Source organism: Canis lupus, chromosome 36, assembly GCF_003254725.2.
Source record: "Canis lupus dingo isolate Sandy chromosome 36, ASM325472v2, whole genome shotgun sequence".
In the NCBI taxonomy this organism is placed as follows: domain Eukaryota; kingdom Metazoa; phylum Chordata; class Mammalia; order Carnivora; family Canidae; genus Canis; species Canis lupus.
In genome coordinates this window covers 11,418,934-11,445,899 of record NC_064278.1, presented here as the reverse complement: position 1 = coordinate 11,445,899, position 26,966 = coordinate 11,418,934, and the positions used below count along the sequence as shown (strand labels likewise).

At 38.2% G+C, this 26,966-nt stretch overlaps 1 protein-coding gene and 1 long non-coding RNA gene across 1 annotated transcript in view; one reads left to right on the top strand and one right to left on the bottom strand.

The window, feature by feature from the left end:
• LOC112668030 (sodium channel protein type 1 subunit alpha) overlaps nt 1-26,966 on the top strand; it is a 277,785-nt gene that overhangs the window by 102,598 nt on the left and 148,221 nt on the right.
• Nucleotides 1-26,966, bottom strand: part of LOC118350586 (uncharacterized) — a 73,002-nt gene that overhangs the window by 38,190 nt on the left and 7,846 nt on the right. Inside the window, exon 2 of the long non-coding RNA XR_004804649.2 lies at nt 17,559-17,625. This is a non-coding gene — a long non-coding RNA (uncharacterized LOC118350586). The remainder of the gene's footprint in view (nt 1-17,558; nt 17,626-26,966) is intronic.

The window sequence follows — 26,966 nt, the reverse complement described above, 5'->3', positions numbered from 1 at the left end:
CCTAAGATTAGCAGGTGATTTCTTATTAGAAACCATGGAGGACAGAGGCAGTGGGGTGACATAGTCAAGGTACTTAAAGAAACACTGAACTAGGAATTCGGTATCCAGAAAAACTAACCTTCAAAAGTAGCGAGATTAAGACATCCTCAGATAAACAAAAACTGAACGATTATGTTGTGAGCACTTCTGCCTGACCAGAAGTCCTACAGGGAGAGCCTAGGCTGAAATGACCGGACACTAGCCGGTAATGCAAATTTACAGGAAGAGAGACCGAGCACCAAGAAAGGTAACCAAGTCAGGAAGTATAAAAGACAGTAGGAATGTATTTTTTGTCATTCCTCTTTTTCTCCTATAAGACATAAACGATAACTGCATAAAGCAATAATTTTCAGTCTGTGTTGATGGGCATAGGATGTGTCAGGATGTAATTTGTGTGACTTAAGAGCACAAAGAACAGGGAAGGAAAAGAGACATTTGGGAGCAAATATTTTGTGTGCTATTGAAATTAAATTAGTATTGATCCAAACTAGATTGTTAGGTTAAAATATTAATTGTAATCCTCAAGGCAACCGCAAAAATATAATAAAAGAAATGACAAGGGAATTAACATAGAACACTAGAAAATATGTATTTAACACAAAAGAAAACAGTAAGTGAAAGTTGAGGGGAAAAAGCCATGGCATATAAGAATAACAAAGTGGCAAACAGATGCTACTTTATCAATGTATTGGAATGTCAGACTTATCTTTTTTTAAGCTATTCATAAGAGAAATGAAAATGAAAACAGCAATGAAATATCACTAGACTGCCATCAGCATGGCTACATTTAAAAATAAAAAAAGACTGACAATACCAAGTATTGTCAAATATATGAAGCAGAAGAAATTCTCATACCTTTCTAGTAAGAACATAAATTTGTACAATTATTTTAAAAATACGTTTGTCAGTGTCTGCCAATGCTAAACTTCTTCTATGACCGAAAGTCTTATACCAGACATATATAAATAGAAACGACCTTTTATTACCACCAAAAGACATTTGTATGATTGTTCAGAGATGCTATATTCACGAGAGCCTGGAACAAACAGGAAGCAAGGCAAAAATCCATCAAAATCAGAAAGGACAAATATTGTGGCATTAGGTATGCAACAAAATACCACACACAGCAAAAAAGGGCGCCTTACTGACATCTGCAAGATCATGGAAAATCTCACCAACTAAAGCAGCTAGCCCACCAAAGATTACCTATTGAATGAACTCATTTATGAATTTTTTTTTAAGATTTTATTTATTTATTCATGAGAATACACAGAGAGGAGAGAGAGAGGCAGAGACACAGGCAGAGGGAGAAGTAGGCTCCATGCAGGGAGCCTGACATGGGACTCGATCCGGGGTCTCCAGGATCAGGCCCTGGGCCGTAGGTGGCGCTGAACCGCTGAGCCACCAGGGCTGCCCTCATTTATGAATCTTAATAATAGGCAAAACATTTCTGATAGTAGAAGTTAAAGGACTGGAGACTTTGGGGAGGGGGTATTGATTTAGAGAGGCCTCCAGGAGAATCCTAGGGGAACAGAAATGTTTTATATCTTACCCCAGGTGGTGTTTACAGAGAAGTACAAGTATGTACATTTGAGCTGTATCACGTTTTCACTGGGCTGTGTATTTATTAAAACTCCGTAAAGTAAGGAGCAACAAGACGGCATCTGCTACTGAGATCAACCACCACCTCCAGGTGGTTCGGCCCCAGTATCATCTTGCTGCTCTGTTTCCTGCTGTTTCTTTGCTTCTGGTTCGTGGAAGCTTCTGTTAATTTCTTGCAAGCTTTGTCTTGCATTCACAAAGGTATTTATGAAATTTCACCCAACAGACATTTTATATCAGGATCTTTTTTTTTGTTTTTCAGGATATCTAGTCATCTAATTGCTGAATACTAAATAGGATGCAAAATGACTTCCTGTCTAGGAATCTCCTGTAACTTTGTCTGACTGACAAGTACAAAACCTAAGGTCATTCTAATGAAAGTTGGGCTCCCCAAATATTTTTTTCTCCATTTTTTAAAGCTTCCAGAGCAGACTTATAAACAGCTTTGAAAAAAAAAAAAAAAAGGTAGGTAAATTTAAAAAGTAATAACTCATTCAAGGAGATTCATTAAGGGGCATCTGGTTGGCTCAGTGGTTGAGCATCTGCCTTCGGCTCAGGTCGAGATCCCCTGATCAGAGGGTCTTGGGATCGAGTCCCACATCCCCGCCGGGAGCCTGCTCCTCCCTTTGCCCGTGTCTCTGCCTCTCTCTCTCTCTCTCTCTCATGAATAAATAAATAAAATATTCTTTTTAAAAAAAGGAGATTCATTAAGACTGAGACTTCAGTTCGTAAATTTAAGAAGTTTTTAAAATTCTATTTATTTATTTGATAGTAAAAGAGAGTGCACAGGAGTGGAAGAGGCAGAGAGAATCTCAAGCAGACTCCCTGCTGAGTGCTGAACGGGAAGCCCAGGTGGGGCTGGATCTCAAGATCCTGAGATCAGGACCTGGGCTGAAACCAAGAGTTTCTTAACTGACTGCACCACCCAGGCACCCCCTAAGTTTGTAAACTCAGATAATGTTTTAATTCTTTTCATGAGAGTAATTATTTGGCGATCTAAATGCAGCCTCATTTTCCTACCACACTGTAACTGCTTTTCCCTAATACCATGAAGCTCTCTGAGAACCGGGATGTACTATAAATGTGTTCATCATTTCTCTTTGGAGGAGTGGCTGGAAATCAAGAATGTGATATGGACCGCTCTCTTTCCTCCGACTAGCAAGTCTAAAAGTTTTTCTTTTTTCATTTCTTAGACATTCTCTTTACAGCCTACCTCAGGCTAGAAATTAGCTGACAGACGTAGGTCTCCAAGCCATCTACTGGTTTAACCTGTACAGCAGACCTCAAATCTGCCCATTTCTCTTCATCTCTACCACCATCTGGTCATCCTTTGCCTAGACTTTTACAGTAGCTGCTGAACTAGTCTTTTGGATCCGCTTTTGATTCCCTGCAATCTGTTCTCCACAGAGCAGAGTGATCCTTTGAAATTCTAATTTCCATCAAGCTATGCTTTCCAGCGCCTGGATTCTTCTCATAATTCTTTAGCCGGAAGGACAGACTTACAAGCAGCCTAAAGGGCCTTATGTGATCTGGCCCCTTAACTGCCCCACACCACACACCCTTTTCTAAAACTCACAAGCTGTGGTTCCACTGACTTTCTGTTCTTTCCTCTAAGTCTCCTCTTGCCCCAGGGCCTTTGCTCTTGCCCTTCTCTGCCTGGAATGCTCCTCTGGTTCAGAGCACAGCTGTGTCTTCTGAGCTCTCAGCTCCGGTGTCTCCTCCTTGGACAGGCCTTCCCTAATCAGCCTATTCAAAGCAACCCCACTGCCCTAGTCCTTCCCTACTGCACTAAACTATATTATTTTCATCTCATTACTTACTATTATCTAAAATTATTATGATTTTATCTATTTGTTTACTTGTCTCCTCTCAACTGACAAATATAGCCATATGAGGTAAAGACCTAATGTATTTTAGCTATCTCCATCCTTAGAAGGTCCTGACATCCAACAGATGCTCAGTATTAGTTAAATAGATTATTTCAGAGTCCTGAACTCCATCAGCTTGCCTTGAAGAGGAAAAGCTCTGCTGAACTAATACCACAAAAAAGGTCAGTGTCTGCTCATAATTTTGTGTTACCTTTTCCACGGTCTGTGAATTTAACAGGGAATTCTTGCGAATGTGTGTTGGGAGACAGATGGCAGGGAAGAGTTTTCTGGGATCTTCCCATTCATTTCATCTATGCGGGCTATGTTTGGCTATTTTTGTTTAATAAGAGACAAACTGTGTCCAAAGTCAGCCCATCAAAATATAAACAACCACAAAAGGATGCCTTTCAGTGGTGTGCTGGTAAATGTTTAATAACTGGCTCGCCTGGAAAAAAAAAAAAAAAAAAAACAACTCTTGTTTCTATGTGCCTTTTATCGATTTCCATGGTGTAAATACCCCACCACAGCCAATTTCAAGCACACAACCTGAAGTCACTGGAACTGGGCTGGGGAGGACATGGGCACCTCTGGCCCTCTCCAACTGTTCCAAGCTGGGTCCAGCACACTTCTGGTGTCGTCCATGTGCCAAGAATAATGTGAAGCATTTTATATGTTGTCTTTTCGATCTTAGAGCAGCCCATAAAAGTGATTTATTGGTCATCCGTTAGAGATGAGGAAATAAGCCTAGATAGCCAGCCCAAAGGCCATAATGAAAGGGCTGAAACCAGAGTTCAAATCCAGATCTGGGGACACCTGGGTGGCTCAGCAGCTTAGTGCCTGCCTTCGGCCCAGGGAGTGAGCCTGGAGTCCTGGGATCGAGTCTCGCATCTGTCTCCCTGCATGGAGCCTGCTTCTCCCTCTGCTGGTGTCTCTGCCTCTCTCTCTTGCTCTCTGTTCTCATGAATAAATAAATAACATTTTACAAAAACAAAAAACCAAAAAAACAAATCCGGATCTGTCTGACTCCAGGGGCTGCATCTCTCATTTGTGTCAGGGAATGGTAGCCAAAAAAAGCCATATACACACACACAAATAAACAAACAAAACCCAGCAACAAACAAGACAGCTAGACTTTGGCTTAATGTCAAGTTGTTTCTTAAGATCATAGCTATTTTCTGATTCCTGGGTGTCTTGCAGATGATACCAATTTTATTGCTAGTATCAATTATATGTGGAATATAAAATTAGATGGATTGAGAATCCTACAAGTATAATCGGAGTTCAGTGCACCAATAAAACCTTGGAACCCTCTCTCTACTCCCCTTTCTTACTTTCTTTGCAGCTCTTTTTTGACCCCTTCCCTCTAAACAGTAACATTCTAAACATCAAGGGGAACAGGCATTGAAAAAAAAAAAGTGACTCAATATCAAACAAGAAGTGTCTACTTGTTTAGCAAATCTGGTGAAAAGAAAAGAAAAAAGAAAGAAAGAAAAAAGAGAAATGGGTCCGTTTCCAGGACAAAACCGTCAACAAGCAATGAATAAGTTTCATCCCTTCAGGGGATGGAATCACCACCTGCCAAGGATAAAAAGAGGAGATTGGTCTCAAGATAGACCTGTGATTCTCAGAATCACTGCAGATGCTGGGCTGCGCTGCCAGTTTCTGATTCAATAGGTGGGGGTGGGGCGCCAGATGTGCATTTCTAAAACTTCCCGGATGATTCTGAGGCTTTTTGTGCAGTGACCACACTTGAAGTAGGGATGCTCCAGATGCCAAAAAAAATTGTATATACCTTACAGCTGCCAAAACAGGGGTCAAGATCGCTGTTCCCAAAGTTTATTGCACATTGGAATCACCCGCGGACCTGAAAACCAATGCCTGGATCCTACCTCAAGATTCTGCTTTAACTGGTCTGCGTTCAGCCTGGGTATTGAGCTTTTCAAAGCTCCACAGGTGATTCCAATATGCAGCTGAGCTTGAAAACCAATAAAAGTTGCCCTGGATCTTAATACATGGGTGCTAAATTTTTTACACACAACCTCTCAGTGTCCCTCCTAAAACTGACCCATCAGAAAAGTACTCATACCCTCAATTTCCTAGTTTGTTGTAAGTATGTGTTGAACAGTAGAAGTTTGAACATCAGTTGAAAGATCCAGAAGTAGACTGTGCCAAAGCTGTGAGTTAGGAAGCTCAGCTTTGGGTCCCTCTCAGTCTCTGCTTTTGCTGTGTGACTTTCTTAGTTGAATATGGCATTTAACTTCTTGGTTTTGTTTTCTGTTCTGGTTAAGAGTGGGCAGTATATTAAAAATTAGGAGGGGCACCTGGGTGGCTCAGTAGGGTAAGGGTCTACCTTCAGCTCAGGTCAAGATCCCGGGGGTCCTGGGATTGAGCCCCGTGTTGGGCTCCCTGCTCAGTGGGGAGTCTGCCTCTACCTCTGCCTCTGTCCCTCCCCGCTCAAATATATAAATAAAATCTTTAAAATTTTTTTGAAAATGCTAAGAAAAGTTTAAAATGTTATAGAGAAGAATTATTATGAGTGAGTATAATGACAGTGGTGCTTATATATAGTTTATGGATCAAAATAAAATAGTGCAACTCCTTGTTTAAATATATTTTCCCAGATTATCTGCTATATGAGATTATCTGCTATATGAGAATCCCAAATGAGAATGTTAGAGTAGCAGCTCAAATGCTACCTGCTTGTTGAAATCTGCCTTGGTCCAAGGTAACCAATGTGATTATAAATCTATAGTATATATTTTTATGGCTATTGAGGATCAAAGCCATAAATCTTCCATACATGTGCTTATTTAATAAGGGCCGATCATTTAATGATATGTTATTTCTCTGCATCTGTAAGATTAAAACGTGCCACCTCCTTTCCATTGTTAAAAACAAAGTGACACTGACTACTCAGGTTCTATAAAATGTTTAAAATAATAGTAAAGAGAGAAATCCTGGTTCCATTGTGACCTGCAAGTTTTAAAAATTCCTTATATAATGGCTCCATCTTCTGGTCAATGAAATAGTTTCCAAACTCTAAAAGGTAGTCCGGTTTCAGACTCTGCAAATAATTAAACTAGTCTAGGTATGAGTCAGAAAAAAATAAATAAATAAGGTGACTATTGAGAAAAATTTCACAAACTTTATTAATTTCTTCCTTCTCAATAAAGGATATTGAGAATCTTACTTTACTGTTTCAATTGACCCCAGTGTCTCCAATGCTGCCATGGATGCTGTATTTGTCTCATTCTCTCTAGTTTCCTTTATCAGAGCTCCTCACCTTCCCTTGTAGTACTTCTTCTCCTGGCATTTGGAGTCCTGATCCTACTCCTGAGACTTCATGTGCACTTGACATCTTATGCTCTGTACCCAACTTTTCATTCTAATTTGGAAGAAAATTTGGAAGAAAGTTTAATGAAATTTATGTGAAAATCACGATAAGAAATTATGAATATTTGCACTGACCCACGAACAAAGTTTGGTTCCTTGTGATGAAATGTCTAGCAGAAAGGAAGACCACCAATAGTAGACCTAGACCCAACAAGTATATGAGATCTTTGGAGGTTTACGGGCTTAGCTCAGAAGGAATAAAGACCAATTGAAAAGTGAAATTCATTTTAAATGACTAGAAAAGATGTGTACTTGAATGCAAAAAAAAAAAATAAGGACTATGAAACCACTTTATGTTTGGACAAAAATCTCATGGAAATGTTTTACTCCCCCTGTTCTCAGTCTATTTAATATTCCTTTGGGAAACATAACAAAATTGACCCATATTCTTTAGTTCCTAAAATACAGTAAAATAGGAGACCATTTTAAGCTGTATTTCAATGTCTTCCTGAGCCTTAGCAAATATAACTCACTGGTTCAATGTAACTGAATATTAATATATATGGGTAGGTTAGTATTTTAGAAATTCAGCTTGAGTCTTATTGTCCATATAGCTGTTGTTTTGCTTTTCATTAAAGGGAACAAAATCTTTTCTTGGAGTAGGGAGGCAGTGACATACTTAAATAGAAGTTAGGTTTTTACTCTTTATATTTATTTATGGAAATTGTGACTTATTTTCGTTAGAATGTTCTGGGGCACAATAAAGGATATTATTCACACCAAGACATATTGAGTCTACCAATATGTCTCTTGGAGTAAAGTATATGCAAGCAGTTAGCTGACTTAACATAGGAAGAAATACCGTACTTCTTTCTCTACAACTTCTCTATGAGTATAAAATGTCTGCTACTGATTTATGCTTTATTTATTTTTTTAAGATTTATTTATTTATTCGAGAGAGAGAGAAAGAGGCAGAGACACAGGCAGAGGGAGAAGCAGGCTCCACGCAGGGAGCCCAACGCAGGACTTGATCCCGGGACTCCAGGACCGCACCCTGGGCCAAAGGCAGGCGCCAAACCGCTGAGCCACCCAGGGATCCCCTGTTTTATGCTTTAAATATGACAGTGAACAACAGTCTCTTCGAAATTTCAAGTGTTGAGATATTTTGAATAGTTTTATTAAAATGAAAGTATAGAAAATTAGCTCACAAATATAGTCAAGAAGCTAAAAATAATGAAGGAATAGGATAGCAAATGCTCCAATGTCAAGCTGATCATTGAGCCACTTTGGGATCTCCACTGGACACAGTATTTTCACTGATACCAAAGTCTTACCTTCTCTAATAGGAAATGTACAAGGAAAAGAAATGATAACCAATGATCGATTTGTGGACTAAATTCAGTAGCTATTCAATAGACATGAGTTAACGGCTTCCTGTGTTCAATACTGTTGTAGGTACTGGGTTGGGGAGCATGGGGGAAGAATCCATGAACAAAGCCGACCAAAACTCCAGTCTTTAATATTGGTGTTCTTAATCATTCAAAGATGATAGCATACTGCCCTCTACAGAGGCCAAGGCTAATATAGTAAAATGCTTAAAACTATATTCATATTAGAGAAAAGTCCTGTCTGGCAAAGACTTTCAGCAAGTAAACTTTGGAATATGAGTTACTGCAATATTAGAGAACTGAGTTTCTCCTGATATATTAGTTGACGTATAAAAACGTATAAATGTAGGTGTCCAATGTGATGATCTGATACATGTATGTGTTGTGAAGTGTTTGCCACACAGGGTTAGTAAACATATCCTTTATCTTACATAATTACCACTTTGATGTTATGATGAAAACATTAAAATTCTACCCTCAAAGCAACTTTCAACTATAGAATATACTACCATTAACTATAGTCACCATGCTGTACATTCAATTCCCCAAACTTACTCATCTTTTAACTGATAAAAGTTTGTAATCTTTGACCAACTTCTCCCCATTACCCCTACCCCTCAGCCACCATCATTCCAATCTCTGTTTCTATAAGTTCCGTGTTTCCAGATTTCAAATATGAGTCAGATCATACAGTATCTATCTTTCTCTGGCTTATTTCACTTTGCATAACACCACAGGGATCAAGATCCATTCATGTTATTGCACATGCCAGGATTTCCTTCTTTCTATGGCTGAGTAATATTCCACTGTGTGTGTATTATGTATGCACGGTTATGTATGCACACATAGGCCACATTGTGTTTATCCACTCATCTATTTATGGGCACTTATGCTGTTTCCTTGTCTTGGCTATTGTGAATAATGCTGCAATGAACACGGGAATGCAGATCTTTTAGAGACAGTGATTTCATTACCTATGGATATACACCCAGGAGTGGAATTCCTGGATCATATAGTAATTCTATTTTTAACTTTTTTGAGGAATCTCCAAACTCTTCTCCATAGTGGCTGCATCAGTATACATTTCCATCAACAGTGCATGACGGCTCCCTTCTCCCATATCCTTGTCAGAATTTACTACTTTTTCTTTTTTTGATAATAGCCGTTTTAATAGGTGTGAGGTGATATCTTGTGGTTTTGATTTGTGTTCCCTTGATGATTAGTGATGTCAAGCACCTTTTTGTGTACTTGTTTGGGCCTTACAGATCTTCTTTGGAAAAATGTCTGTTCAAGCCAAATTTATTAATCAGGCTGTTTGCTTTTCCTTTTCTTTTTTTTTAATTTTTTTTTTTATTAATTTATGATAGTCACACAGAGAGAGAGAGAGAGAGAGGCAGAGACACAGGCAGAGGGAGAAGCAGGCTCCATGCACTGGGAGCGCGACATGGGATTTGATCCTGGGTCTCCAGGATCTCACCCTGGGTCAAAGGCAGGCGCCAAACCACTGCGCCACCCAGGGATCCCTGTTTGCTTTTCCTATTGAATTACGTATTCCTTATGTATTTTCTCCCATTCCATAGGTTGTCTTTGAATTTTTTTGATTGTTTCTTTTGCTGTGCAGAAATATTTTCAGAAAAAAAAAGAAATATTTTCAGTTTCATGTACACCTTCTTGCCAATTTATACTTTTGCTGCTTGTGCTGTGGTGTCATATGCAAATAAATCATTGCCAAGATCTATGTCAAGGAGCTTACCACCTATGCTTTCTTTTAGGAGTTTTATGGGCTTTAAACATTTTTTTGATGGTTTGTTATGTCGAAGTCCTTATTTTGCATTATGTCAGGGGTGTAAGATAAGGGTCCAATTTATTCATTTGCATGTGAATATCAAGTTTTCTCAATATATTTTTCCTTTGAATATTCTCAACTCCATTATCAAGTATCAGTTGACTATATATGCATTCTGGGCTCTTGACTCTGTTTCACCAGTCTACTGTGTATGAATAACATGCTGTTTTGATTCAAATAGTTTTATAATACAGTGAGGCCCCCAGCTTTGCCCTTTGTAATTCTGTAGGAATTTTAGGATTTTTTCTGTTTTTTTCTATTTTTGTGAAAAATGCCATTGAAATTTTTATAGAGATTGTATTGAATCTTTAGATGACTTTGGGAAGTAAGGACATTTTAACAATATTAAGTCTCCAATCCATAAATATGGATTCCACTTTTTTGTGTCTTCAATTTCTTTTATCAATGTTTTATAGTTTTTGATACATAGATATTTAACTTCCTTGGCTAAATTTATTCTTCGGTGTTTTATCTTTTTTGATGCTATTGTAAATGGGGTTGTTTTCTTTATTTCTTTTTCAAATATTTTATTGTTAATGTGCAGAAATACAACTGATTTTTGCATGTCGATTTTGTGTCCTATAACTTTAGTGTATTTGTTTATTAGTTCTAACAGACTTTTGGTAAAATCTTTAAAATTTTCTACATGCAAAATCACATCATTAGCAGACAGAACAAGTTTACTTCTTCCTTTCTGATTTCAATGTCTTTTCTTTTCTAATTGCTCTAGTCCGGACTTCTCTTACCCTGTTGAATAGGACTGATTAGAAATGGGCTTGCTTGTCTTGTTCCTGAGATTAAAGTAAAAGATTTAAATTTTTCGTGATTAAGTATGATGGTACCGATGGACATGTCACGTGTGGCATTTATTCTGTTGTGGGATGTTCCTTCTATACCCAGTTTGTTGAGCTTTTATCATGAAAAGGTGTTGAATTTTGTCAAATGCTTTTTTCTGCATCTATCGAAATGATTATATGATGTTTGCCTTTTATTCTGTTAATGTGATATATCACAGGTATTGATTTCTGTATGTTGAACCATCCTTGTATTGTAGGGATAAGTCTGACTTGATCTTCATGGTTGATTCTTTTAAGGTTCTGCTGATCTCAATTTGCTTGTATTTTGTTGAGAATTTGTGTATCTTTATTTATTAGGGTAACTGATCTGTAGTTTTCTATTTCCTATAGTATCCTTATCTGGCTTTGGCATTAAGGGTATGATGTCCTTGTAAAACAACTTTGAGAGTATCCCTGCCTCTTAAAATTTTTGAAAGATTTTGAGAAGAATTGGTGTGAATTTACTCCTCCTATGTTTTTTTGTAGAATTCAGGGAAGCCATATGATTCTGAGGGGTTTTTTTTGGGGGGGGGAGTTTATTTTATTTTTTTCAGTTTTTAATTTTTTTGAGTATAGTTAACACATTTAATTTCAGGTATACAACATGGTGATTTAACAACTCTCTGTGCAATGCCATGCTCATCCCAAGTGTAGCTACCATCTTTCACCATATGATGGTCACAGGGTTCCTCTGGGAATATACAGGGCATGTCACTGCCAACTCATGTTGCTCCCACCATGTGGCTGACATTGGTAGCCCTTGCTCTTTTATTTCTAGCCATTTCTATAAGCCTCCGCTTTGCTGGTCTTTTCAGCGAAACTGAATTGGGTCCTTTAGTTTGGTGCCACAAACCACGCTCACCCTCTCCTGCGGAGAGAAACTCTTTCTATGGGGAGAGTTCCCTCTTAGCTCTGATCAATGCCACCCTAGGGGTTGGGATGATGAAAGCAAAATGACTGTTCTTTCTACCCTTCTTGTGCTCCCATCTCAGGGTTTTTGTTCACTATGTTGCTAAAGTTTCTTACATGGGCCCCGGAACTGCCCTAGAGCTGTTTCTATTCATGGTCAGCTGCCTAACTGTGGATCTTTGCCAGAGGACAGAGGCTGGGGTTTCCTCTGCTACCATATTGGTGACAGTACTGCTTATTCTCTGTCTGCACATCTCAAGCAGAAGACTTTTGAAGAATCAGACTATTTTTGACAACCAATCTAAATAAAATAATAGGGATCATTTTTTCTTATTATCTTGGCTTACTCTGAAATCTATAGAATAATAATTGGTAGTTTATTCTGCCAAGCCCAGCATAGTAAAAACCATTTTGGGTCTTATAAACATTATTATGCCTCTCTCATCAGTCACTTATTTCCATATAGGTGAAATAAAGTGTCACCATCTAGCCAATAACTTCATCTCTCTAACTCTTGGCTGTTACCAGATTCTTCTGCTTTCAATCTATTGGTCATAACCTTCCCAAATTAAACTTTCTAAAATCCAGTCAATGTTGATATAGATGGTGCTGCTTAAAAGCAATCATGTGCTATCACCTATAGTATAAAATCCATTCTGATCACTCATCAGCTCCACCTTGCTTTCCCAATTTCTATCCTTCACTATTTCCCCATTGAATCCTGTCCCAATTAGCTGGTGCTGCTCCCCGAAATATCTCATACACTTTTCTGCATCTGCCTTTGGCTTCATGCTGTCTTGCCTGTACTTTATCACTCTAGAGTCTCTCTCCCTCAGTCTATTCAGCCTTCCCAGTTATATGAGTACAGCCTTTGGGGACTTTAGAGGAGAGAAGCTTGGCATGTACCTAGGAGGTGCTGCTCAAAAGGGCAGTTTTATATCAGGAGAGGAGCCCCATTGGAAGAAGGGCATTACCAAGAAGATACTCCAAAATCAATATTGGAGGAAGGAGGCAATTTGCAACCTGCAAGTGGGAGGATCAGGAGCTCTGAGATTTGATCAAATGAGTTGCCAAGTCAGACAATCTGAGCACAGAGAAAGAAAGCTAATGTGAGAGCGTGAGAGTTGAACTGGAGAATGTAAGAGGAGTGAGGTGTCCATGTGCCAAAGGCCAGTTCAAGATGTTATTGTAATGTATCCTTTACATCTGCCCTGTCATGTGGTTTGGCATGCTTTGCAGAGTTGGGGGAAAACCTTAAATTAACAACACTACTCTACTGGACACCCCATCCTTCTTGGCACTGTTCAATCCAACCTCCAGCAAGCCTCTATGAAACTTCCTTAGATCACTCCAGCACTACATAGCTCACCTTCCTCTCACACTGCAGCCCGTGTTAGCTCTATCCTTCATTTGGCAATGAATCATGATTGCCTTGTGACGTCTTTGTATTGTGGGTTTTATTTTTTGTTTGTTTTTACTTAAGACTTACATTTTTGTTTAACTTTCTGTGGTTAAATATAATAGGTTTATGAATAGGTTAGTATAATCTTATTAGACTGTAAATTAAAACTTCCTTCCATAGGAAATATGGATCCTTCGCTATTTTATATCTTTCTCTTAATCCAACATAGAGATATACTCTTTCTAGGCACCCAAACAAATACTTAATGCACGACTAGGAAAATGATATATTAACTTAATCTTCTTTTTAACTAAGCATGAATTGCAAGCTGGTATCAGGTCTCTTACTGAAAAACCATTTCCAAAATGTCAAAATGTACTCCAAAGTGCACATTCAAAAATAATTATTGTTGATTAAATCCATAAAGAATACAGATACAGCTCAGAATGACACTCAGGAAAGCAACATATTTCAGCCAGAATTCTCTGGTAACAAGCAACAAAATCAACTGTGGCTAACTTAAGGAGAAAACGATATGTTATGAGGATAGTTCATAGTTCAAAATTCATGAAAAGGCTGAAGAAGAGGCCTCAACGAACAAGGATCTAAAGATTCAAAGTAGTGGACCTATCCGAGTGCCACTACCCAAAATGCACAGGCTCTGACCATTTTTCTTTCCTTGTGTTCCCTCTGCTCAAAGTTCTAAGCCTTGGGAGAGAGAAAATCCAGCTGGCCCAACTTGAGTCATTTGCTGTTCCTCTTGACCAACAGAAAGTAAAATACCTTGACTGCACAAAAAATGAGGAGAAGTAATTTGCCCAAAGTAAATCTTGGGATTCTTATCAAAAGAAGAATAATGGAAAGCAGGCTGCCAAATAAAAATAACTAGAAAAACTGGTGTACGCTATAGTTCAACGAGCATAATGATGAGGTTGCAAGATCAAGTTTCATTATGGTGAATGAATTCTATAATCTGTTTAGACATAAAGCAAGTAGAACAAGCATTGGGCAAAGACGCTGTTTAAATTGGAATACTATGCTGAGGCTTTAACCTTGAGGCAGACTTGTCCCCCTGGTGTGAGAATGAGCTTGTGGGCAGAAAGCACAAATCAGGTCAATCTTAAATGCAGAGAGCCGCAGGTCACCGGATGAAGATGCTTTCGGGATCTAGACAGGTCCACTGTCTACTTGGATATTCCTTTAAAGTCATGTTGCTAATGACTCTAACTCGTTCACACTGAATGAGGGCTCCGTGTGTGACAGTTAGTTGCTTCACAGAGAAGAGGAAAAAGGATAAATTAACCAAATATAGCAAGGGTGTACCTAACATGGATCCCTAATGCCTATGTGGCATCTAGATTGTACAGAATTATATTTAAGAACACAGGCAGTAGGTAAGATTAGCTGCCTAGTTATGCATCAGGCATCTCCAAACCAACACAAAGGTCTTAGAAATGCTTCTTTTTTACTCAGTACCTGGATATATTTGTAAATCTACAAAACATTTGCCAACTAATTTTACTTTAGAAAAAGAATAATACACTATGCCTGAGAATAAACTGCAAATTGACTGTACATAGTTTTTAAAAAGAACAGTCTACCAACAGCATGTGTTTCTCATGTTTGTGTTACTTTTAACTGCTTATATTAACTTAAAGAAGAGTAAGTACAAAGCTCACTCTGTAAGAAGATTCTAATTTTTCTGCTCTCAGCAGTAGGCCTCTCATGTCTTCTTGGGAACAGAAGAAAATTGTTGAGAAAATAAAATTCCTTTTTAGTGAAGAGAACTAGTCTCAGTATGAACATGGTTTAAAGAATAATCCTGGTTGCCCATGCTGCTCAGAACTGAGCAAGATATTTTATCCTACTAGTGAATATAGGATACCTAAGCAGAAAAAGAGGATGACTGGAACATTAAGAGACAAGACAAATCAACGTTTTATTGTCTCAGTACAGAGAACAGAATCAAGCACCAATAAATAGTTGCTCAATATTTTTGATAAGAAACAAAAAGACAATGGATCAGTGCCATTTTCCTAGCAAAGATGGTACTTCAGTTAGAGAAAGGCATCACTAAACTGATGAGAAATCTTTGAGTCCATTATTAAATAGTTAGAACTTAGTTTCTAAAAATGATATTTATATATGTTAATCTCTTGCTCAGTCACCCAGGTACCCCTCTTAAGCTCAATTTGAACATGGCCAGGAAGTGGTATATTTGACTGATGCCACATTAAAGTGTTTTTAATTCTATCTGCAGACATTAAATGAATGTGGAGGCTAGCAATTTTACTGACTCTCCATAGAGCACTTTCCACCATAAGAAAATAAAGGAGCGATGTCATAAAATAAAGAATTTCTGTGAGGATGTCTTTTACAATGAAGTCCTTTCTTTTAAGAAAAATGTTCTTATGCCATATCCCCAGGGCAATAAACTACACATGTGCGCGCACACACACACATGCACTTCTGTTTCCTATTTTGGGGTTTCATAAAAATGTGTGTGTTGCAAGGAGAGAAAATAAGTGTAGAAGAAACTAAAGCCTTGAGGTTGCTTCCAAAGCTCTTAGGGACTACTGATCTGAGTTCTTAATTACAGGAGGGCTTTTTGGTAGCAGCAATCTCACTGACTTCTTGGGCAACTGTCAGCCAGTAGTTAGAGTCTGTTTTATGCAAAGATGCCAAAAGGATTAGGCTGAGGCCTCAGTTGTCAGTACCTCTTATTTCACTATCTGATGATGTCAAGTTTCTGGTAACACCAGTGGGAAAGAAAGGTCTTTTAGGTCACAGTGGAGCAATTAACTAGATGAAATTACTTTGGGTAATCTCAGTCTTAAATTCTGCAGGGAAATAACTCCAGTATTTTCCTGCAAGAAAAGCAAAACTAAGATCATCTCAACTTGAAGAGTTACATTATTAGCCCTAGGAAACCATCAACCACAAAAGCATGGAGACACGAATGTATTTTAAAATTTCAGAAAGATTATAACATGATTTTTTAAAAAAGAATAAAGGTGGCAACAAAATATGAGAGTTCTAAAGAGTGAACAGGTAGTTTTTGCCAAGATCTTCTTGTCCCCTTATTGAGTTTTTCAAAATCAGTAGCTGGATATAATTTAGATCTTTGTGGGGCACTGTCATCAAAGAAGTATTTCATTCATTTGTTTTCCCCTCGCTGGATTCAAGTCAAAGCTGCCCGAGATTTCAGAATCACATTTCCAACATCAAGGAACTTTAAGAGCTTTGTATAAAATACTAGGTCCAAAATTAACAGTGGAAATAAATATTCTGTGTCTGGTATACACCAAGTGCAGAACAAGTGTGAGTAAGCCCTGTCTTGTTTTGAGCATACATTCCAGTACATGTATGCTGAATGAGGAAGGGACATGGGGGGGCGGGCAGCTAAACAAGTAAATGAATAAGCCAAATTCTGGTAGTGGCAAAGGCTGGAATGAAAGGAAGTCAGGGTGCTGTGAGAGGAAACAGAGGGCTAAAATTGCATTGGTTCACCAGGGAAACACCTCATGGAGGAGGTTGTATATAATGTGAGGCTGAAATAACTAGAAAATAAGTCATATAAAGATCCAGAGTCAGAGCATTCCTGACAAAGGGAAGAGTATGGGCAAATCTGCTAAGGCAGGAAATTCTTTGAGGAAAAGAAGGGCTGTGTAGGAAATGAGGCCAGTGCCTGGCTGGGGCCATATCATGGAGGGCTTTGTGTGACTTGATAAGGGCTTTGGGTTTTCTTCTAGATGCATTAAGCAGTGGAATGACATACTTTAATATATATATATATATATATATATATATATATATATATATATATATATATTAAAGGTCCTTCTGGCTGCTTCCTGGAGTAGCAACAAAGAAAGGGCAAGAAAACAAGCAGGGATTATAATTCAGAAGATTTTGCAAGAGTTTCGGCAAGAGATGATGGGAACTTGAATTGGGTGGTAAAAATGGAGGAAAGCAGATGTAATGTGGTAGAGATAAGGAGACGAAAATAATTGTTTGGAAATGAGTGAAATAGCTATTTCATATGCTTCCCTCAATAATCCACTTATTCATTCACACATTTTTTGAGCATCTACTTAACTCCATTTTGGTACTTGAGATATAGTAATGGAAAAACACTTCATAGAATAATGCTTCAAGGTAGGTTAGAAAAAATAAGAGCTGTAACATTTTAAAATAAAATATAAAATTCTATTATATATTCTTTTAGTAGTTCTTTAAATGCATAAATACCTGCACTTTAGAGAAAAAAATTGAAAATAGGAATATGCAATAGGAAGAAAAAAAGAAAGAAGAAAGAAAGAAAACCACTCTTACCACTTCTCATTTAAGCCTTTCTCGTTTTTCTTCTTGTGTTTAGCTGTTTTCTTAATGAAAATAAAACCTGAAAAGAAGTATTAAGCTGGGGTTTAGAAATTTTGTTATATGGTTGAAATTTACAGTGTTTCATAATTATTTCATCAAGCAGTAAAAGGATTCTGTTCTAGTCTTAGCCAAGGCTGACTAGCAAACCGCCTGAGGCTGTCACAGAAGAGCAAACAGAGGGAAAGAAGCGGGGTGGGGTGTGGGGGTGCTGGAGCTGGCTTGCTTCACCAAGAGACACAGCTGATCACTTAGCCATGTGGGAAGTCTCTGGACAGGCCCTGTAACAAAACCATGCTTTGGGACTGTCCTTAAGAGAAAGGAAAAGACCATCTACTTGCTGGCTCCTACCTCTCTCCTGTCTGCCCCTGCTCAATGTTTGTCCCATGGAGATTTACTACCCGCCCACCCCTGTAGCATAATGCTTCAGATGCAAACAGATGTGGGGAACACAGAGAGATTTCCCCTTAAGTAGCCCCAGTGTTTTGTGATCACCCTTTGTCAGCTGTAGCTGCCATCACCCAAACAAGCAGAGGTAGCATGTACGAAGGAGGTGTAGAGTAGCAGAGGTTTCATGACCTGTGTAGCCAAGAGGATATGAGGCGAATACCAGAGTCCTATAAGATAGCCCTGAAGCAGATTTATTTTTGACTTTGTCCAGATAAAAATCTAAAGATCTCTTGTGTCCTTTTTGAGTGAACTTGGATATTTTATGCAAAAGCTAAGGTAAATGTTTAATCTCTAAGCGCAAAATTGTTTTAAATGTGGAATTTAAGAAAGAAAACAAACGAGCAAAGGAAAAATGAGAAAGAGCGAGGTGCCAAGAAACAGACTCTTAAGATTAGAAATCAAACTGTTGGTTACCAGAGGGGGAGGGGAGGGAGTCCAGGGGCTGGGGGCAAGAGGTGATGGAGAGTAAGGGGTGAATTTGTCATGATGAACACAGGTGATATTGGATTTGTTGAATCATGATATTGTACCCTTGAACCTAATATTATCCTATACATTAACTAGATTTTAAATAGAAACCTAAATATATATGTGTGTATGTATATATATGTATGTATACACATATGTATATTCTTAAAAATCTGTAAAAAGTCTCTTTTCCCTTAATAAGCAATTCTTAAAACAATTTTCTTTTCCTCCCAGAGACGAGGATGCACTCTGTTTTGGCAAAGGTAGAGAAGCCCTTTGAGATGGATGAACATGGTCTTTCCTTTTCCCTAAATCTCACCTGCCGGAGCTAGATCTGTGCCATGTGATAGGCTTTCAATAACAACAGTGAGTCTCTAGGCAGCCTGAAGTTAAGCAGACATTCAGTCTATTGGCCATGGGCCTGGAGGTTTTCACACTCTCCAGGGAGCAAAGAATTGTCCAACTACTTTCTAATTTAGCAATGAATGTGCTAAGTTTCATAGTCAGTGCTTAGGTAGTGATTTGCATGCATTTTTAGTTTGACTTACATAATCTTGTTTAAAATCCTTTCTAAACTTGAGTTTGAAGCCAATTTTCACTGAATTTTTTTCTCTTCTGTCCAAAAGATACATATTTAGATGATCTTTGGTTTTAAACTGCAACTGTTTGGTCAGACTATTAACAGACACTGCAGTGGTTTCAACCACAGCCTCTTATGGTTCCACCCTAGTGAAAATGATGGGATCATAATCAAATGAAACCTGCAGTGGATTGCTCTAGAATTTGACCATTATGTGCTTCTAGTTTCTATCCTTGATTTAAAAACAAAACAAAACAAAACAAAATTGTATGGTCCCAGGATAAAGCTCTTTGCTTATGCAATAATGAGGTCTAAAGAAACTGCTGAGAAGACTGAGCTGCATGCCATCAAAGTATCCTCTATAAACTCAACTTCTCTAACTTTTGATAAGAGTCCCAAAGCAGAGTTTGATGTTACAGTTTCTGACAAGTCTAAAATATGAATATTCTGGGATGTTGGATACGAGCAATTCTTACCCCTTTGCTATCAAATGTGTAGATTGGAAGGTAACACCTTTTTATGAACAAGTGTAGGCCTTACCCAAAGCTCTTACATGGGAGATGGACCTAGATTACAGCTTCCTTCAGGTTCCCTATAAAGCACTCTAATAGTCTCAGCACCAGTTCATCTCTTTGATATTTGATTGAGAATAAACAAATAGTTATGTGCAAACTTCCCACTGACACCAACGATGTCTCCAAGTCTTCAAAAAACAAGGATAATGTTGGAACTTTAGAAAATAACTTGTTTCTAACATGCTTTGTAAGAATCTACTAGATTTCAATATTCTCTTCTATCTCAATGAGAGATTTAATAATAGTATAATAGTAAATCAAAAGTTATGAAATCTAGACTAGAATTATTTTCTGTTTTCAATTTAGAAATAAGATTGTCAACAGTGTATAGTGTACTTATAAATTCTAAGAAAATTAGTGATAATTTCTGACAATGGAGGGAATTCTGGTACTCTGTCCCAAAAGAAAAGTTTGAGGTCAAAATAAGGAAGACAGCAAGCATCATGCATAGACTGTAGTTATCTCAAGATACAGGCACAGAGGTAGGGGAATAGCATCATAGACATTGGTAAAATCCCTTTACCAGGACAGTGTGTGGACCCCCAATTGTTGTCAGTGTTGATATCAAATAGATCCTAACTTTCTCCTTTCCTGAAGAATTGCCCTAGGCTAACAGGAGTGACTTTCTAACCTGGAAATGTTTAGGAAGTCCTACCCTCTTCCCCAGGGGAGCATCTGATTACTCAAAGTCTGATCCTAAAGACATGCAACAACCTGCCACACTTCCAGGGAAACCCATCTTGAGGGAGCCAGTGTGAAGGATGGTTAGCATTTATATCGACTTTCCTCCTTCTTTTCCATTTTATAGCATAAGGCTAGGAATTTACTACTTCAAATACCATTGTTGGGCTCTTTTATTTCTTGGGTCACCTAATAAAACTACCCTAATGGGATTTGATCGATTTTAGTCTTTCATTTCCCAGATAGCTCATTGTTGGGAACAATAGAGTAGATGGTGGGGAGGAAAAAAGTATCATTGTAAGTTCTAACAAAATTTCAAGACAGATGTTTCTGGAAGAGGTATTGTTAGAAAAATAATACTAATGGGGCACTTGGATGGCTCAATCAGTTAAGCCTCTGACTCTTGGTTTTGGATAAAGTCATGATCTCAGGTTCATGAGTTCGAGCCCTATGTCAGGCTCTGCACTCAGGGCGAGTCCACGCAAGATTCTCTCTCCCCCTGTCCCTCCTCCGGCTCTCTCTCTCTCTCTCTCATAAATAAATAAATAAATAAATAAATAAATAAATAAATATTTTAAAATAATATAACTGGACATAAATTCTTAGTGGAAGTGGAATTGACATTTTTTAACCAACTCCTATGGAGGGCTCTGCACTGTGGGATTAAAAAAACATTTTATTTATTCATGAGAGACACAGAGAGAGAGACCTAGGCAGAGGGAGAAGCAGGCTCCCTGTGGGGAACCTGATGTGGGACTCAATCCCAGGACTCTAGGATCATGATCTGAGCCAAAAGCAGATGCTCGACCATTGAGCCACTCAGGTGGCTTTGCATTACGGGATATTTAAAAATTCCTCCATTTGAATGATAAATAATCTAATGAGTACCTGAATTAACACACACAGTTATATTCAGTAAAAACTAAAGTTCTTATCCAAAATACGCACGATCATTCTTAAATAAGCATATAGATTCTTCCATGAATGTCTTAGTTTTAACCACTGTAAATCCAGTCTTAACTAACATTCATTCATTCATGTATTCTTTCGATCATTCAGCATTCTTGGAAAGATGAACATAAGCCAAACACTGTGAAATGAATGAGGATACGATGGTGCATAATTCCCTTTATTTACAGAGCCTACAACCAGAATCTGAATCAGCAAAGCCTCCTGAAAGAAGTGACACTTTAAGCAAAGACCCAAAAAATGAGGGAAGAGAGCCTAGAGAAAAGGGCAAATGTTAAAAGTAGAGTGCTGTATAGTTGAAGAACTGAAATTTAGGTGAGACTGGATGAAGAATAGAATACAAAGGGAAGAAGTGATGCAGTATGAAGCTGAAACACTAAATAGTCCAGGGGAGAGTTTTGTTGTCAAAGGTTGAGTTCTCTGGAACATAGACTCAAAGGTTGAGACTTTCATGCTAGAAGTTTATTGGGAGAACTTTCAATATCAACACCTGTGAAGCAATGAACGTAGTCTACTACTCAACTTCTATCTCTATGTTCAGGACTATAATATAATTACAACAAAGTCTTCAGCAAATCCCACAGGGAGCTCTTAAATTGGGATGGACCTTCAGAGTTTTCTCTGATTGGGATAAGAGGATGGAATTTCATACCTCTGAGAGGAGCTGTCACTGCATGGCAGCTGCCCTGGGAAAGGTATAACCTTGTGCAAGTACTTTCAGCTGAGGGAAAGTCCCAAGGAGGGACGTAACTGGGAGCTATTGGCTATGACACTACAACGAATGCTTGAGTCCTCAAGGAGGTCTAGAGAGTGAGCCTACTGTAAAGAAAGCATGTTAATGGTATATCATGTAAGCTGTTAGAATGGTGATAAGCCTGGTTTTTACACATGGAAGAGACACACACAATATGCAGTAGATTTAGAAAGGTCTTTCTGTCTGCTTTATGAGCCACAGGTTAGAGAGAAGCATGCCTAGAAGCAGAGAGACCAGTTGAAAGTTGGTTGGAAAAATTCAGGCAATAGATGATGGTGGTCTGAAGCAGAGTAATAGCGATTAAGACTGGAGAGTTATAGATGGATCTGAAATATATTCTGGAAGTGGAAGGGATGGGACTTAGTAGTTGGATGTGAAGAAGTTAGAGAAGTGTCCAAGCTGTAACCCAAAATTCAAGCTTGGGCACTCACAATAGAAAACAAAGCAAGAAAAGCCAAACTGTTTGTTTGTTTCTTTGTTTGTTTATGAGGGAGAGAGAGAGAGAGAAAAGCAGGCTCCATGCAGGGAGCCCGATGTGGGACTTGATCCCGGTACTCCAGGATCATGCCCTGGACCAAAGGCAGGCGCTAAATTGTTGAGCCACCCAGGGATGCCCAAAAGCCAAATTATTTGATTGTTATTGTATTTTTTTCATGGTAAGTGGAAGATGCCAAAATCAATTTGGGAAATGTAGACTTTAAAGTGAGTTTAACAGAGGCATGTCCTAAAAAGCATATAGGTATAAGAGTCCAGAGCACAGGAAAGTGATTTGGACCAGAAATAAAAATAAAGAGGCCATCAGCAAGCATAGAGGTGGTAATTGTGGCCAACAAAAAGATCAGGATAACTCAGGACAGTATATAAGTCAGGAAAACAGAAGGCTTGAAATAAAATCATGAGTTCTGATATTTCTTTTTCAGTGAAACATTAATTAAATTCCTGCCCTGTGCTTCCAACATGATTAAGGAGGAGAGGGCAAAAAACGAGTACTATTTTTGAACACCTCTTATGTGCCAAACACATTATCTCATTATCTTATTTTATAACCCTATGGTTTCAGATTATCATCCCTATTTGATAGGTAAGAACAAAGGCTCAGAAAATTTAAGCAACTTCCAGAAGTTACCATACTATTAACTAATAGGCCCAGAGTCTCAATCCTGATCTGCCTAACTGTGTTTTACTGTGATTTTTTGCACTACACCATGGCTAACTTCAAATGATCAAGTAATAGAGGTTTAGGATGAATTATAGTTTTTATAATCATAGTTTTATGTTGGTTTATATAATTTATTACCTTTAAATATGAAAAAACAAAGCTAGAAAATTAAAATATGCTTTGGGGGATAGAGATAGGGTCTCAAACCTTAAAGAAGATGTATGCATTTGTTTTCATTAAATAGAAAACCAGGGGGAAAAAAAGAGCTTAATCTTTCATTAACCACTTTGTAAAGAAAAGCTATTTATTCTGAAGGGAATTAGAAATGTATAGCAATAAGCATTTAGGACAAAATTACCTCACAATACAAAGTGTATGTACTATTAGCACTGATGTTATTTATTTATGTGTAGCTAGAATTACATGCCCATATAGGACTCAGCCTTATGAAAACGTCTGAAAGGTTTTCTTGGGGCTGTGAGAAACTATAACTATGCAAAAGCCCATCATGGGCTTTCTTGCAGGGGCTCTGAGCAATCCGGCCTGGCTTCTGTTGATAGAGATGCATCAGCAATGTTCAATCAATGGTCTGTGCTAGTAGGTATAGGCAAGTGTCCTAACACATAGGCTCGGAGAGTGGGAGCTCAGTCTTCTTGCTGGAAAATGGAGGGAGATGATTACCAGAGGGACTTTTTAGCTATACTCACATGTGGGGTAACCACTCATCAGCTGTTGACCTCCTGTGGATATGTCCTCAAGATAGAAAATAGCACAGTCTTCCTAAGGGGAGCATCCCTCGCCAGTTCCAGTGGTGAGGCTTGAGTGAATTTTTATCTTTCATAAAAGGTCATTTAGGTCAAGTGTATGGGTACATACACTTTGGAACTGCAAAGCTTCAAGTGATGCTGTAATGAATGTTAAATTACACCTGTTTCAGAATTCCTTGCAAGCCTCACCTAACCAAGAACAGAAAGGGGACCTGCTTTTAAAATCATCTTCTCTCATGACATTTCTTTAGGATGTTGGTTTTGACAGTAAGGTTTAGCTGGGCTACAAACTGTTATGTAGCCCTTGAAAAATTCTCTGGCTACCTAAGAAATAATTATTTGAACAGTGCAGATCCCATTCTCATGGGTGTGGTTTTTAAAAAAACATAAAAAGAGTATTGTAGTTTTAAAAAAATATGTGTGTGTCTATATATTTATAGTATGCAATTTTAAAACTTGAGGAATTAAAATGCATTTAAGTTTAGTCTCATCTATTTTACACTCAAGTACACAGATTCACAGATGGGAAATATATTCAAGGTCATACAAGAGCATTTTCATGGTAAAAGTAAGACCATAAGCCAGTTTTTTTAAAGGAAGGGCCAGGAGGGATGTGTGGGTGGCTCAGCGGTTGAGCATCTGCCTTCGGCCCAGGGCCTGATCCCAGGATCGAGTCTCACATAGGGCTCCCTGCAAGGAGCCTGCTTCTCCCTCTGCCTGTGCCTCTGCCTCTGTGTGTGTGTGTCTCTCATGAATAAATAAATAAATATTAAAAAAAAAAAGGAAAGGCCAGGAGGGGAGAGGGGTAGAAGGAGAGGAGGAATCTTAAGCAGGCTCCATATCTAGCACAGAGCCTGACTCAGTACTCAATCTCATGACCCTGAGATCATGACCTGGGCCAAAATCAAAAGTCAGATGCTTAATCAACAGAACCACCCAGGTGCCTCTAAATATTTTGTAAAGTTCCAAATCAAATCATATACCACAGCACTACATTGCCTTGTGTCGTAATTTCTTAATAAATAGTAAATTGGAGATGATAAAACACTATTCACTTATATGTACTAAATAAAAATGTTAAGCCATAAACTTAGAACTTTCAAGGACACTGCAAACATATTAAAACTAAAGACTCATAATTTGCTTGGGGCGATAACATTGCTTAGTTTTAAAATATCACACGTAAATCATTTATCTAATGAGCTTCATCTTATTGCCTCCGTTTCTTTTTTTAAAAAAAGTGTCCTCTGTCATTGAAGATGCTAAATAAAATGCATCAACAGAAATTAATAGGCAATAGAACTTGATGAATCCTCCTGGAGAATATTTTTATAATGAAAGCTTGGCAACTGTTCCTGTGATTAATCATGATAATGCACAAACCCTCAGGCTCTAAATAAACTGGCCTATTCCTTTTTCTGGAATATTCCTCTCTTTCCTTTTTTCTTTCGAGAACTATTAACCATTCCACCTTCTCCATGCTCTTCTTTGTGAAGTCCGCCCCCACTGCTTCTCTCTCCAAATCCCACTTTCTCCAAGTAGATCTCTTACACCCCCAAAGGAGGAGGTGATCTTGTTCTCCTTTGAATTCCAGAGTGCTTCGTATTCCCAGCACTCAACACTGGTCAGACAGTATAATACGATATATTCCCCAGACTCTAAACATTCCAAGAGGATTTAGTTATGTCCCAGAAGATAGGTGTGGGTAGGGAATCAATAAATATTCCTTGTGAATAGCTAGACTGAATCCAGCAAACGGCTTAAGTACTCAGAAGCAAGGATACTCTAAAAATTCAATCATCAGTGGATCATTGGCTAATGCACCTACTGAAAGCAAGTTTTCGCCATGAAGAAGGGACCCTTCCAGACTTCTCACCTTTCCTGTTACAGAGAGGTGAGAATAAACATGCACTTTTTAAAAAGAAGCTCAAAAGAAAATATTTCCAATTTAGTTTAATCTGAAGCCTTAGTTGGTTAAACTCCTTAGTTCCCACCTTTATTTGAGGGAAACAAGAAAGAAAGACGTGAACTTTGTTGACCACTCAACACAACTCAGTGACTAACAAATATTTTCCCACTGAAATTTACAATAATCCTATGAGAGAGGCATTGTTATTCCACTTTTCCCCTACAAAATTTGCCCTGGATGTTCAGGAACCAGGATTACTGAGAGAATATGAATAAGATATGGTATTTCTTGTAGGTAATATTTCCTCTGTTCTGTTTTGTAAACATATATTAAGAAGTAAAAAGCCTATGTGCTTTTAATATTCATTAATAGATATTAAATATTTGTTAAAGGTTAATAATTAGGGTTCAAAGATTAGATATCAAACTATTAACATATTACATTTAAAAATATATTAGTAAAGAAATATTGTGTGTCAAAATAGAAATGGTTTTTCTATTATAGCGCTAATCAGAATCAAATTTCATCTACTTTCTGCATTTGCCAACCTAGCCATGTGGGGCAATAGCAAAATTGGGGTTTCTTCCAGCCTCCAAACCCTATGATTGGTTGATTTATAGTCTTCCTTTATAATGGAATTAGAGGCAAACTTTTTCTACCTAATTAAGCTTGCTGACAGAGTGGTTTTTTTGTATGTGCAAAATTTGCTTGCATTTGGAACCTTGTTGCCTGTCCTCTGCAAAAAGGGCAATGTTTTCAAATCTGAAGATATTTGCAGCTGTGCAACTAGTTGACTAATCACTTCTGAGATTTCCTTCCCTAAAATAAAAATCATCTGGGGACTAATTGTTACTCAGAATAATAACAGAGCTTGGCATTTCTGAAGATTTATTCATCACTGGATTTCACATGTCTGAGCCCCTCTCTGAAACCTGAGCTTCTCTTCCAAAAGCCCACATGGAGGTCCAAATGCTAGCAGAGATTCTCTGTGGCAGGTTTGGGGTTGGGACTAGACATTCCTCACTGATATTTTTTACCTCCCATCCATCTG